The sequence below is a fragment of the Aegilops tauschii genome, chromosome 6, assembly GCF_002575655.3.
Source record: "Aegilops tauschii subsp. strangulata cultivar AL8/78 chromosome 6, Aet v6.0, whole genome shotgun sequence".
In the NCBI taxonomy this organism is placed as follows: Eukaryota; Viridiplantae; Streptophyta; class Magnoliopsida; order Poales; family Poaceae; genus Aegilops; species Aegilops tauschii.
In genome coordinates this window covers 476185573-476202073 of record NC_053040.3, presented here as the reverse complement: position 1 = coordinate 476202073, position 16501 = coordinate 476185573, and positions in this window count along the sequence as shown.

The window sequence follows — 16501 nt, the reverse complement described above, 5'->3', positions numbered from 1 at the left end:
GGTTGAAGTTTCTTGACATAAGCATCGCATCCCCAAACTTTTAGAAACGACAGCTTAGGTTTCTTCCCAAACCATAATTCATACGGTGTCGTCTCAACGGATTTCGACGGAGCCCTATTTAAAGTGAATGCGGTAGTCTCTAAAGCATAACCCCAAAATGAGAGCGGTAAATCGGTAAGAGACATCATAGATCGTACCATATCTAATAGAGTGCGATTACGACGTTCGGACACACCATTTCTCTGAGGTGTTCCAGGCGGCGTTAGTGGTGAAACTATTCCACATTTCCTTAAGTGTGCACCAAACTCATGACTTAAATATTCTCCACCACGATCTGATCGTAGGAATTTTATTCTCCTGTCACGTTGATTCTCAACCTCACTCTGAAATTCCTTGAACTTTTCAAAGGTTTCAGACTTGTGTTTCATCAGGTAGACATATCCATATCTACTTAAATCATCAGTGAGAGTGAGAACATAACGATATCCTCCGCGAGCCTCAACACTCATTGGACCACACACATCGGTATGTATGATTTCCAATAAGTTGGTTGCTCGCTCCATTGTTCCGGAGAACGGAGTCTTGGTCATCTTACCCATGAGGCATGGTTCGCACGTGTCAAATGATTCGTAATCAAGAGACTCCAAAAGTCCATCTGCATGGAGCTTCTTCATGCGCTTGACACCAATGTGACCAAGGCGGCAGTGCCACAAGTATGTGGGACTATCGTTATCAACTTTACATCTTTTGGTATTCACACTATGAACATGTGTAACATCACGTTCGAGATTCATCAAAAATAAACCATTGACCAGCGGGGCATGACCATAAAACATATCTCTCAAGTAAATAGAACAACCATTATTCTCGGATTTAAATGAGTAGCCATCTCGAATTAAACGAGATCCAGATACAATGTTCATGCTCAAAGCTGGCACTAAATAACAATTATTGAGGTTTAAAACTAATCCCGTGGGTAGATGCAGAGGTAGCGTGCCGACGGCGATCACATCGACCTTGGGACCATTCCCGACGCGCATCGTCACCTCGTCCTTTGCCAGTCTCCGTTTATTCCGTAGTTCCTGCTTTGAGTTACAAATATGAGCAACCGCACCGGTATCAAATACCCAGGAGCTACTACGAGTACTGGTAAGGTACACATCAATTACTTGTATATCACATATACCTTGGGTGTTGCCGGCCTTCTTCTTGTCCGCTAAATATTTGGGGCAGTTCCGCTTCCAGTGACCACTTCCCTTGCAATAAAAGCACTCAGTCCCGGGCTTGGGTCCATTCTTTGACTTCTTCCCAGTAACTGGTTTACCGGGCGCGGCAACTCCCTTGCTGTCCTTCTTGAAGTTCTTCTTACCCTTGCCCTTCTTGAACTTGGTGGTTTTATTCACCATCAACACTTGATGTTCTTTTCTGATCTCCCCTTCCACTGATTTCAGCATTGAATAAACCTCGGGAATGGTCTTTTCCATCCCCTGCATATTGTAGTTCATCACAAAGCTCTTGTAGCTTGGTGGAAGCGACTGGAGGATTCTGTCAATGACCGCGTCATCCGGGAGATTAACTCCCAGCTGAGACAAGCGGTTGTGCAACCCAGACATTCTGAGTATGTGCTCACTAACAGAACTGTTCTCCTCCATTTTACAGCTGAAGAACTTGTCGGAGACATCATATCTCTCGACCCGGGCATGAGCTGAAAAACCAGTTTCAGCTCCTCGAACATCTCATATGCTCCATGTTTCTCAAAACGCTTTTGGAGACCCGGCTCTAAGCTGTAAAGCATGCCGCACTGAACGAGGGAGTAATCATCAGCACGTGATTGCCAAGCGTTCATAACATCTTGGTTCTGTGGGATTGGTGCATCACCTAGCGGTGCTTCTAAGACATAATCTTTCTTGGCTACTATAAGGATGAGCCTCAGGTTCCGGACCCAGTCCGTATAGTTGCTGCCATCATCTTTCAGCTTGGTTTTCTCTAGGAACGCGTTGAAATTGAGGACAACGTTGGCCATTTGATCTACAAGACATAGTGTAAAGATTTTAGACTAAGTTCATGATAATTGAGTTCATCTAATCAAATTATTTAATGAACTCCCACTCAGATAGACATCCCTCTAGTCATCTAAGTGAAACATGATCCGAGTTTAACTAGGCCGTGTCCGATCATCACGTGAGACGGACTAGTCAAGATCGGTGAACATCTTCATGTTGATCGTATCTTCTATACGACTCATGCTCGACCTTTCGGTCCTCCGTGTTCGGAGGCCATGTCTGTACATGCTAGGCTCGTCAAGTCAACCTAAGTGTATTGTGTGTGTTCCGAGGCCATGTCTGTACATGCTAGGCTCGTCAACACCCGTTGTATTCGAACGTTAGAATCTATCACACCCGATCATCACGTGGTGCTTCGAAACAACGAACCTTCGCAACGGTGCACAGTTAGGGTGAACACTTTCTTGAAATTATTATAAGGGATCATCTTACTTACTACCGTCGTTCTAAGCAAATAAGATGCAAAAACATGATAAACATCACATGCAATCAAATAGTGACATGATATGGCCAATATCATTATGCTCCTTCGATCTCCATCTTCAGGGCACCATGATCATCTTCGTCACCGGCATGACACCATGATCTCCATCATCATGATCTCCATCATTGTGTCTTCATGAAGTCGTCACGCCAACAATTACTTCTACTTCTATGGCTAACGCGTTTAGCAACAAAGTAAAGTAATTTACATGGCGTTATTCAATGACACGCAGGTCATACAAAATAATAAAGACAACTCCTATGGCTCCTGCCGGTTGTCATACTCATCGACATGCAAGTCGTGATTCCTATTACAAGAATATGATCAATCTCATACATCACATATATCATTCATCACATCTTCTGGCCATATCACATTACATAACACATGCTGCAAAAACAAGTTAGACGTCCTCTAATTGTTGTTGCAAGTTTTTACGTGGTTTGTAGGTTTCTAGCAAGAACGTTTCTTACCTACGTATGACCACAACGTGATTTGCCAATTTCTATTTACCCTTCATAAGGACCCTTTTCATCGAATCCGTTCCGACTAAAGTAGGAGAGACAGACACCCGCTAGCCACCTTATGCAACTAGTGCATGTTAGTCGGTGGAACCTGTCTCACGTAAGCGTACGTGTAAGGTCGGTCCGGGCCGCTTCATCCTACAATGCCGCCGAAACAAGAAACGACTAGTAGCGGCAAGAAGAATTGGCAAACTCAACACCCACAACTGCTTTGTTTTCTACTCGTGCATAGTAACTACGCATAGACCTGGCTCATGATGCCACTGTAGGGAATCGTAGCATAATTTAAAATTTTCCTACGCTCACCAAGATGCATCTATGGAGTGTACTAGCAACAAGGGGAAGGGAGTGCATCTACATACCCTTGTAGATCGCGAGCGGAAGCGTTCCAATGAACGTGGATGACGGAGTCGTACTCGCCGTGATCCAAATCACCGATGACCGAGTGCCGAACGGACGGCACCTCCGCGTTCAACACACGTACGGTGCAGCGACGTCTCCTCCTTCTTGATCCAGCAAGGGGGAAGGAGAGGTTGATGGAGATCCAACAGCACGACGGCGTGGTGGTGGATGTAGCGGGTCTCCGGCAGGGCTTCGCCGAGCTTCTGCGAGAGAGAGAGAGGTGTTGCAGGGGAGGAGGGAGGCGCCCAAGGCTGTAGGTTGCTGCCCTCCCTCCCCCCCTTTATATAGGCCCCCGGGGGGGGGCGCCGGCCCAGGGAGATGGGATCTCCAAGGGGGGCGGCGGCCAAAGGGGGGGAAGGGGTGCCTTGCCCCCCAAGGCAAGGGGGAAGCTCCCCCCTAGGGTTCCCAACCCTAGGCGCATGGGGGGAGGCCCAAGGGGGGCGCCCCAGCCCACTAAGGGCTGGTTCCCTTCCACTTTCAGCCCACGGGGCCCTCCGGGATGTGTGGCCCCACCCGGTGGACCTCCGGGACCCTTCCGGTGGTCCCGGTACAATACCGGTAACCCCCGAAACTTTCCCGGTGGCCGAAACTGGACTTCCTATATATAATTCTTCACCTCCGGACCATTCCGGAACCTCTCGTGACGTCCGGGATCTCATCCGGGACTCCGAACAACTTTCGGGTTTCCGCATACATATATCTCTACAACCCTAGCGTCACCGGACCTTAAGTGTGTAGACCCTACGGGTTCGGGAGACATGCAGACATGACCGAGACGCCTCTCCGGTCAATAACCAACAGCGGGATCTGGATACCCATGTTGGCTCCCACATGTTCCACGATGATCTCATCGGATGAACCACGGTGTCGAGGATTCAATCAATCCGTATGCAATTCCCTTTGTCAATCGGTATGTTACTTGCCCGAGATTCGATCGTCGGTATCCCAATACCTTGTTCAATCTCGTTACCGGCAAGTCTCTTTACTCGTACCGCAATGCATGATCCCGTGACTAACGCCTTAGTCACATTGAGCTCATTATGATGATGCATTACCGAGTGGGCCCAGAGATACCTCTCCGTCACACGGAGTGACAAATCCCAGTCTCGATCCGTGCCAACCCAACAGATACTTTCGGAGATACCCGTAGTGCACCTTTATAGTCACCCAGTTACGTTGTGACGTTTGGCACACCCAAAGCACTCCTACGGTATCCGGGAGTTGCACGATCTCATGGTCTAAGGAAAAGATACTTGACATTGGAAAAGCTCTAGCAAACGAAACTACACGATCTTTTATGCTATGCTTAGGATTGGGTCTTGTCCATCACATCATTCTCCTAATGATGCGATCCCGTTATCAATGACATCGAATGTCCATAGTCAGGAAACCATGACTATCTGTTGATCAACGAGCTAGTCAACTAGAGGCTTACTAGGGACACGTTGTGCTCTATGTATTCACACATGTATTACGATTTTCGGACAATACAATTATAGCATGAATAATAGATGATTATCATGAACAAAGAAATATAATAATAACCTTTTATTATTGCCTCTAGGGCATATTTCCAACATTATGCTATGGTTAGATTTACCTTAATACTTTTGTTTTAGTTGCGGATGCTTGCAATAGAGGTTAATCATAAGTGGGATGCTTGTTCAAGTAAGAACAGCACCCAAGCACTGGTCCACCCACATATCAAATTATCAAAGTACCGAACGCGAATCATATGAACGTGATGAAAACTAGCTTGACGATAATTCCCATGTGTCCTCGGGAGCGCTTTTCTCTATATAAGAGTTTGTCCAGGCTTGTCCTTTGCTACAAAAAGGATTGGGCCACCTTGCTGCACTTTATTTACTTTTGTTACTTGTTGCTCGTTACAAATTATCCTGTCACAAAACTATCTGTTACCACTTATTTCAGTACTTGCAGAGAATACCTTGCTGAAAACCGCTTATCATTTCCTTCTGCTCCTCGTTGGGTTCGACACTCTTACTTATTGAAAGGACTACGATCGATCCCCTATACTTGTGGGTCATCAAGCATGCATCTAGAGTATTAAGTTCATAAGAACGGAGTAACGCTTTAAGCAAGACGACATGATGTAGAGGGATAAACTCATGCAATATGATATAAACCCCATCTTTTTATCCTCGATGGCAACAATACAATACGTGTCGTTTCCCCTACTGTCACTGGGATCGAGCACCGCAAGATTGAACCCAAAGCTAATCACTTCTCCCATTGCAAGAAAGATCAATCTAGTAGGCTAAACCAAACTGATAATTCGAAGAGACTTGCAAAGATAACCAATCATACATAAAAGAATTCAGAGGAGATTCAAATATTTTTCATAGATAATCTTGATCATAAACCCACAATTCATCGGATCTCGACAAACACACAGCAAAAGAAGATTACATCGAATAGATCTCCAAGAGAAACAAGGAGAACTTTGTATTGAGATCCAAAGAGAGAGAAGAAGCCATCTAGCTAATAACTATGGACCCAAAGGTCTGAGGTAAACTACTCACACATCATCGGAGAGGCTATGGTGTTGATGTAGAAGCCCTCCGTGATCAATGCCCCCTCCGGCGGAGCGCCGGAAAAGGCCCCAAGATGGGATCTCACGGGTACAGAAGGTTGCGGCGATGGAAATAGGGTTTTGGCTCCTCTGCTGATGTTTTCGGGGTACAAAGGTATATATAGGAGGAAGAAGTAGGTTGGTGGAGCTACGAGGGGCCCACGAGGGTGGAGGGCGCGCCTAGGGGGGTAGGCGCGCCCCCCTGCCTCGTGGCCTCCTCGTTGATTGCTTGACGTCCACTCCAAGTCCCCTGGATCATGTTTGTTCAGAAAATCACGTTCCCGAAGGTTTCATTCCGTTTGGACTCCGTTTGATATTCCTTTCCTTCGAAACACTGAAATAGGCAAAAAAACAGCAATTTGTGCTGGGCCTTCGGTTAATAGGTTATTCCCAAAAATAATATAAAAGTGTATAATAAAGCCCATTGAACATCCAAAACAGATAATATAATAGCATGGAACAATCAAAAATTATAGATACATTGGAGACGTATCAAGCATCCCCAAGCTTAATTACTGCTCGTCCTCGAGTAGGTAAATGATAAAAAAAGAATTTTTGATGTGGAATGCTTCTTAGCATAATTTTCAATGTAATCCTTTTTATTGTGGCATGAATATTTAGATCCGAAAGATTCAAGATAAAAGTTTAATGTTGACATAAAAACAATAATACTTCAAACATGCTAACCAAGCAATTATGTCTTATCAAAATAACATAGCCAAAGAAAGCTCATCCCTACAAAATCAAATAGTTAGGCCATGTTTCAATTTCGTCACACAAAACGTTCTCATCATGCATAACCCCGATGACAAGCCGAGCAATTGGTTCATACTTTTTAACGCGCTTCAGCCTTTTCAACCCTTACGCAATACATGAGCACAAGCCATGGATATAGCACTATGGGTGGAATACAGTATAATGATGGGGGTTATGTGAGAAGACAAAAAGGTAGAAAGTCTCACACTGACGCGACTAATCAATAGGCTATGGAGATGCCCATCAATTGATGTCAATGAGAGGAGTAGGGATTGCCATGCAACGGATGCACTAGAGCTATAAATATATGAAAGCTCAACAAAAGAAACTAAGTGGGTGTGCATCCAACTTGCTTGCTCACGAAGACCTAGGGCATTTTGAGGAAGCCCATCATTGGAATATACAAGCCAAGTTCTATAATGAAAAATTCCCACTAGTATATGAAAGTGATAACATAGGAGACTCTCTATCATGAAGATCACGGTGCTACTTTGAAGCACAAGTGTGGAAAAAGGATAGTAACATTGTCCCTTCTCTCTTTTTCTCTCATTTTTTTGGGCCTTCTCTTTTTTTTCTTTGGCCTCTTTTTTTAGTCCGGAATCTCAACCCGACTTATGGGGGAATCATAGTCTCCATCATCCTTTCCTCACATGGGACAATGCTCTAATAATGATGATCATCACACTTTTATTACTTACAACTCAATAATTACAACTCAATACTTAGAACAAAATATGACTCTATGTGAATGCCTCCGGCAGTGTACCGGGATATGCAATGAATCAAGAGTGACATGTATGAAAAATTATGAATGGTGGCTTTGCCACAAATACGATGTCAACTACATGATCATGCAAAGCAATATGACAATGATGGAGCGTGTCATAATAAAGGGAACGATGGAAAGTTGCATGGCAATATATCTCGGAATGGCTATGGAAATGCCATGATAGGTAGGTATGGTGGCTGTTTTGAGGAAGATATAAGGAGGTTTATGTGTGATAGAGCGTATCATATCATGGGGTTTGGATGCACCGACGAAGTTTGCACCAACTCTCAAGGCGAGAAAGGGCAATGCACGGTACCGTAGAGGCTAGAAAATTGTGGAAGGTTGAGAGTGCGTATAATCCATGGACTCACATTAGTCATAAAGAACTCATATACTTATTGCAAAAGTTTATTAGCCCTCGAAGCAAAGTACTACTACGCATGCCCTAGAGGGATAGATTGGTAGGAAAAGACCATCGCTCGTCCCCGACCGCCACTCATAAGGAAAGCAATAAAAGAACACCTTATGTATCAAAATTGTCACACAACTTTTACCATACGTGCATGCTACGGGACTTGCCAACCTTAACACAAGTATTTCTCAATTTCACAGTTACTCAACTAGCACACTCTAATATTACCACATTTATATCTCAAAACACTTATCACGTATCAAACTTCTCATTCAATGCACTCAATATGGAAGTTTTTATTATGCTCATCTTGGATGCCTATCATATTCGGATTAATTTCACAATTAAAGCAAATTACCATGCTGTTTAAGACTCTCAAAATAATATAAGTGAAGCATGAGAGATCAGTAATTTATATAATAAAAACCACTACCGTGCTCTAAAAGATATAAGTGAAGCACTAGAGCAAAAACTATATAGCTCAAAAGATATAAGTGAAGCACATAGAGTATTCTAACAAATTTCGAATCATGTGTGTCTCTCTCAAAAGGTGTGTACAGCAAGGATGATTGTGGTAAACTAAAAATCAAAGACTCAAATCATACAAGACGCTCCAAGCAAAACACATATCCTGTGGTGAATAAAAATATAGCCCCAAGTAAAGTTACCGATAGACGAAGACGAAAGAGGGGATACCTTCCGGGGCATCCCCAAGCTTAGGCTTTTGGTTGTCCTTGAATTTTACCTTGGGGTGCCTTGGGCATCCCCAAGCTTAGGCTCTTGCCAATACTTGTTCCATAATCCATCAAATCTTTACTTAAAACATGAAAACTTCACAACACAAAACTTAACAGAAAATCTCGCGAGCTCCGTTAGCGAAAGAAAACAAAACACCACTTCAAGGTACTGTAATGAACTCATTCTTTATTTATATTGGTGTTAAACCTACTGTATTCCAACTTCTCTATGGTTTATAAACTCTTTACTAGCCATAGATGCATCAAAATAAGCAAACAACACACGAAAAACAGAATCTGTCAAAAACAGAACAGTCTGTAGTAATCTGTATGTAACGAAAACTTCTGGAACTCAGAAAAATCTACCAAAATAGGACGACCTAGATAATTTTTTTATTGATATACTGAAATTGGAATCAGTATTTTATCATGTCCTGGTGATTTTAAACAATTGTTTTTGTGAACAGAAAGTTTCTGGAATTTTCAGCAAGATCAAATAACTATCATCCAAGAAGATCCTATAGGTTTCACTTGGCACAAACACTAATTAAACATAAAAACACATATAACCAGAGGCTAGATCAAAGATTTATTACTAAACAGAACCAAAAAGCAAAAAAACAAAAATAAAATTGGGTTGCCGCCCAACAAGCGCTATCGTTTAACGCCCCTAGCTAGGCATGAAAGCAAGGATAGATCTAAGTATTGCCATCTTTGGCATGCAATTCTTCAATAGAACATTTGTATCCCTTAGGAGTTTCCTTATTTTTATTAATGATCAAACTCCTAGGCAAGAAATCAAGAAATTCATTTGTAGCAAAAGGTTCCTTAATGATAGCAAAAAGGTTGGGGTGAACACTTATTGATTTGAGCTCCGCAGTATTCTTACTAGAAGATTCACCCTTATTTTTAGGAACATACATAAATTTGGCAATTTTTGTAGTGGGAAAATTTGGAGTATTTCTTACGAAAGAAAAAGCGGACCCTAGATTGGTAATAATCCCCTCAAGTTTGTCGATTCTAGAGGAATCTTGGTCTATTCTTTCATTAACCATGGGTTCCTTTTCTTTAAAACTTTTCAAAGTAACTCCTACCTTAGATACATATTAGGTATTTTGAATTTAGCACGAAGGATTGTGGCAACTTTACTTTCAATAATTTCAAGCCTTTGCATCACATGTTCCAAAGTTAACATAGTTCCATTAACCAAGAGAGGTGGTGAGCCAAATAAATCTATCATAGCATTATAAAAATCAAAAGTATGGCTACCCAAGAAATTCCCTCTGGTAATAGTATCAAGAATATATCTATACCAAGGAGTAACGCCTACATAAAAGTTGTGAAGAAGAATGGAAGTAGATTGCTTCCTAGTAGATCTATTTTGAGCATTGCAAATTCTATACCAAGCATCTTTTAGATTTTCTCCCTCCCTTTGTTTAAAATTAAGAACTTCATTCTCAGGAGACAAAGGAGTAGATAAAGGGCTATCCATAATGACGAAGCAAGCGAAAAAGAGGCAGACGGAAAGAGAGGGCGAATAAAACGGCAAGGGTGAAGTGGGGGAGAGGAAAACGAGAGGCAAATGGCAAATAATGTAATGCAAGGGATAGAGTTTGTGATGGGTACTTGGTATGTCTTGACTTGTGCGTAGACTCCCCGACAATGGCGCCAGAAATCCTTCTTGCTACCTCTTGAGCACTGTGTTGGTTTTCCCTTGAAGAGGAAAGGGTGATGCAGTAAAGTAGCGTAAGTATTTTCCTCAGTTTTTGAGAACCAAGGTATCAATCTAGTAGGAGGCCACGCTCAAGTCCCTCGTACCTACACAAACAAATAAGAACCTTGCAACCAACGCGATAAAGGGGTTGTCAATCCCTTCACGGCCACTTGCAAAAGTGAGATCTGATAGAGATGATAAAATAATATTTTTGGTGTTTTTATGATAAAGACTAAAAGTAAAGAAAGCAAAATAAACGGCGCCAGAAATAGCTTGTTGACGGGAAAATAATATGATGGAAAATAGACCCCGGGGCCATAGGTTTCACTAGTGGCTTCTCTCAAGAGCATAAGTATTACGGTGGGTAAACAAATTACTGTCAAGCAATTGATAGAATTGAGCATAGTTATGAGAATATCTAGGTATGATCATGTATATAGGCATCACGTCCGTGACAAGTAGACCGACTCCTGCCTGCATCTACTACTATTACTCCACACACCGACCGCTATCCAGCATGCATCTAGAGTATTAAGTTCATAAGAACAGAGTAACGCTTTAAGCAAGATGACATGATGTAGAGGGATAAACTCATGCAATATGATATAAACCCCATCTTTTTATCCTCGATGGCAACAATACAATACGTGTCATTTCCCCTACTGTCACTGGGATCGAGCACCGCAAGATTGAACCCAAAGCTAATCACTTCTCCCATTGCAAGAAAGATCAATCTAGTAGGCCAAACCAAACTGATAATTCGAAGAGACTTGCAAAGATAACCAATCATACATAAAATAATTTAGAGGAGATTCAAATATTTTTCATAGATAATCTTGATCATAAACCCACAATTCATCGGATCTCGACAAACACACAGCAAAAGAAGATTACATCGAATAGATCTCCAAGAGAAACAAGGAGAACTTTGTATTGAGATCCAAAGAGAGAGAAGAAGCCATCTAGCTAATAACTATGGACCCGAAGGTCTGAGGTAAACTACTCACACATCATCGGAGAGGCTATGGTGTTGATGTAGAAGCCCTCCGTGATCAATGCCCCCTCCGGCGGAGCGCCGGAAAAGGCCCCAAGATGGGATCTCACAGGTACAGAAGGTTGCGGTGGTGGAAATAGGGTTTTGGCTCCTCTGCTGATGTTTTCGGGGTACGTAGGTATATATAGGAGGAAGAAGTAGGTCGGTGGAGCTATTAGGGGCCCACGAGGGTGGAGGGCGCGCCCAGGGGGTAGGCGCGCCCCTGCCTCGTGGCCTCCTCGTTGATTGCTTGACGTCCACTCCAAGTCCTCTGGATCACGTTTGTTCAGAAAATCACGTTCCCGAAGGTTTCATTCCGTTTGGATTCCGTTTGATATTCCTTTCCTTCGAAACATTAAAATAGGCAAAAAAACAGCAATTTGGGTTGGGCCTCTGGTTAATAGGTTAGTCCCAAAAATAATATAAAAGTGTATAATCAAGCCCATTGAACATCCAAAACAGATAATATAATAGCATGGAACAATCAAATATTATAGATACGTTGGAGACGTATCAAATGGTTTATGGTAAAGCATGTCACTTACCTCTCGAGCTAGAACATAAGGCTTATTGGGCCATTAAAGAGCTCAATTATGATTTCAAACTTGCCGATGAGAAGTGGCTATTTCACATTAGCTCACTTGATGAATGGAGAACCCAGGCCTCGGAGAATGCCAAACTGTTTAAAGAAAAGGTTAAGAGATGGCATGACAAAAGGATACAAAAGCGTGAGTTTAACGTAGGTGATTATGTTTTGCTATACAACTCTCGTTTAAGATATTTTGCAGGAAAACTCCTCTCTAAATGGGAAGGTCCTTACGTTATCTAGGAGGTCTATCGTTCCGGTGCCATAAAAATCAACAACTCCGAGGGCACAAATCCGAAGGTGGTGAATGGTCAAAGAATCAAACATTATATCTCGGGTACTCCCATAAATGTTGAAACCAATATTATTGAAACAGTAACCCCGGAGGAATACATAAGGGACACTTTCCAGAACGTTTCAGACTCCGAAAAGGAATAGGTATGTGGTACGGTAAGTAAACCGACTCCAAAACAGTTCTAATAGCAATTTTTCTCCGTTTTGGAATATTTAAGAAAATAGGAAAATAAGAAGCAGTCCGGGAAGGACACGAGGCGTCCACGAGGGTGGAGGGCACGCCCTACCCCCTGGGTGCGCCCCCTGCCTCGTGGGCACCTCGTGCGCTCTCCAGACTCCATTTTCTTGCATGATACTTCTTTTGGTCGGTAAAAATTCATTATATAATCTCCCGAAGGTTTTGACCACCGTACCAAGCAAATATCCTCTGTTTTTGTTTTGAGCTGTTTCTGCCACAGATTAGAGCAAGATGTCGTCTCAAGACTCCAACGGAGAGAGCTATGTCTCACATCTCATTGCTGACCCAAAGACCTACTGGGACCTCTCTCCTTGTGGTCGAACTACGGATGATGAGGAGGACGCTCATTTGAGGAGGATCTATGATTCAAGTTCAGAGGAGGAGGATGTTCCTCTACCTCAACCTTGGGATATGCACATGAAGTTCAAAAAGTCTAGTCTCCCTAAGAGGAAACTGTCTAACAACCGATCTATTCCTTCTCGTTTTTGTCAGAAAAGCAAGGGAGATTTATGTGACAAGATCCTGAAGCTGGAATCGAAAGTTGATGATTTAAAGGAGGAAATTGCTCTGCTCAATTACAATATGAAAAAGCTGAAGTCACAACTGTCATCATCACCAACCTCCTCACCTCCGAAGAAAGAGACATAAACACATGGGTATGGGCACTCCCCTTGGCAACTGCCAAGCTTGGGGGGGTGCCCCGGTATCGTATCACCATCACACTTCTATCTTTACTATTTTTTTCTTAATTCAATCCTTTTGGTAATATCTTGATCTAGTAGAATAAAGTTTTAGTATGATCTAGTTTTGAGTTTTGCTTTATGATCCTTCTATGTAATCAAGTCCGTGAGCTATATATAATAAAGATTAGTGTTGAGTCAAGGGCTTGGTTATCTTGCTATGATCTTGAGAGAATATTAGAAAAGAGAAAGAATGAAAAGAAATAAAGAGATCATATTGATCTTATGGAGAGTAATGACTTCACATATAAAGAGTATGATGAATAAAAGTTGTTGAGAGTTGACAAACATAGTTTTGGTCATCGTTGCAATTAATAGGAAGTAATAAAGAAAGAGAGGTTTTCACATATAAATATACTATCTTGGACATCTTTTATGATTGTGAGCACTCATTAAAATATGACATGCTAAATAGTTGATGTTGGACAAGGAAGACAACGTAATGGGTTATGTTTTCCTATATCCGAAATAAAGTATATTGTCATGGATCATCCAACATGTTGAGCTTGCCTTTCCCCCTCATGCTAGCCAAATTCTTTGCACCAAGTAGAGATACTACTTGTGCTTCCAAATATCCTTAAACCAGTTTTGCCATGAGACTCCACCATATCTACCTATGGATTGAGTAAGATCCTTCAAGTAAGTTGTCATGTTGCATGCAATAAGAATTGCTCTTTAAATATGTGTGATCTATTAGTGTGGAGAAAATAAGCTTTATACGATCTTGTGATGTGGAAGAAATAAAAGTGAAGGATTGCATAATAAAGGTCCCTATCACAAGTGGCAATATAAAGTGACGTTCGTTTGCATTAAGATTTCGTGCATCCAACCATAAAAGCACATGACAACCTCTGCTTCCCTCTGCGAAGGGCCTATCTTTTACCTCTGTCTTATACCTTATGCAAGATCTTCACCTTTCCTTTTTACATTTTATCTTTTGGCAAGCACCGTGTGTTGGAAAGATCCAGATATATATATCAAATTGGATGTAAGTTATCATGAACTATTATTGTTGACATCACCCTTGAGGTAAAAAGTTGGGAGGCATCACTATAAGCCCCTATCTTTCTCTGTGTCCGATTAAAACTCCATAACCATAAGTATTGCGTGAGTGTTAGCAATTGTGAAAGACTAAATGATAGTTGAGTATGTGGGCTTGCTGAAAAGCTCTTATATTGACTCTTTCCTATGTTATGATAAATTGCAATTGCTTCAATGACCGAGATCATAGTTTGTTAGATTTCAATGAAGTTTCTGATTCATACTTGACATTGTGAATAGATTGTTACTTTAGCATAAGAAATTATATGACAACTTATATTTATGTTGCTGTTATAAGAATGATCATGATGCCCTCATGTCCGTATTTTATTTTATCGACACCTCTATCTCTAAACATGTGGACATATTTTTCGTTATCGGCTTTCGCTTGAGGACAAGCGAGATCTAAGCTTGGGGGAGTTGATACGTCCATTTTGCATCATGCTTTTATATTGATATTTATTGCATTATGGGCTGTTATTACACATTATGTCACAATACTTATGCCTATTCTCTCTTATTTTATGAGGTTTACATGAAGAGGGAGAATGCCGGTAGCTGGAATTCTGGGCTGGAAAAGGAGCAAATATTAGAGACCTATTCTGCACAACTTCAAATGTCCTGAAACTTCACGGGAGCATGTTTCAGAATATATAAAAAATATTGGGCGAAGAAAGAACCAGAGGGGGGCCACCCACCATCCACGAGGGTGGGGGCGCGCCCTACCCCCCTGGGCGTGCCCCCTGCCTCGTGGGCCCCCTGGCAGGCCTCTGGTGACCATCTTCTGCTATATGAGGTCTTTCGTCCGAGAAAAAATCATAAGCAAGCTTTCGGGACGAAACTCCGCCGCCACGAGGCGGAACCAATCTAGGGCTCCGGCGGAGCTGTTCTGCCAGGGAAACTTCCCTCCGGGAGGGGGAAATCATCACCGTCGTCATCACCATCGATCCTCTCATCGGTAGGGGATCAATCTCCATCAAAATCTTCACCAGCACCATCTCATCTCAAACCCTAGTTCATCTCTTGTATCCAATCTTTGTTTCCAAACCTCAGATTGGTACCTGTGGGTTGCTAGTAGTGTTGATTACTCCTTGTAGTTGATGCTAGTTAGTTTATTCGGGTGAAGATCATATGTTCAGATCCTTAATGCATATTAATACCCCTCTAATTATGAACATGAATATTATTTGTGAGTAGTTACGTTTGTTCCTGATGACATGGAAGAAATCTTGCTATAAGTAGTCATGTGAATTTGGTATTCGTTCGATATTTTGATGAGATGTATGTTGTCTTTCCTCTAGTGGTGTTATGTGAACGTCGACTACATGACACTTCACCATTGTTTGGGCCTAGAGGAAGGCATTGGGAAGGAATAAGTAGATGATGGGTTGCTAGAGTGACAGTAGCTTAAACCCTAGTTTATGAGTTGCTTCGTAAGGGGCTGATTTGGATCCACCTGCTTCATGCTATGGTTAGGTTTACCTTAATACTTATTTTGTAGTTGCGGATGCTTGCAATAGGGGTTAATCATAAGTGGGATACTTTTCCAAGGAGGGGCAGTACCCAAGCACCGGTCCACCCACATATCAAATTATCAAAGTACCGAACGCAAATCATATGAGCGTGATGAAAACTAGCTTGACGATAATTCCCATGTGTCCTCGGGAGCGCTTTCCTTTATATAAGAGTTTGTCCAGGCTTGTCCTTTGCTACAAAAAGGATTGGGCCATCTTGCTGCACCTTATTTACTTTTATTGCTTGTTACCTGTTACCAATTAACTTATCACAAAACTATCTGTTACCGATAATTTCAGTGCTTGCAGAGAATACCTTACTGAAAACCGCTTGTCATTTCCTTCTGCTCCTCGTTGGGTTTGACACTCTTACTTATCAAAAGGACTATGATAGATCCCCTACACTTGTGGGTCATCATGCTCTAAAAAGATATAAATGAAGCACTAGAGCAAAATTATCTATCTCAAAAGATATAAGTGAAGCACATAGAGTATTCTAATAAATTCTGATTCATGTGTGTCTCTCCAAAAGGTGTGTACAGCAAAGACGATTGTGGTAAACTAAAAATCAAAGACTCAAATCATACAAAACGCTCCAAGC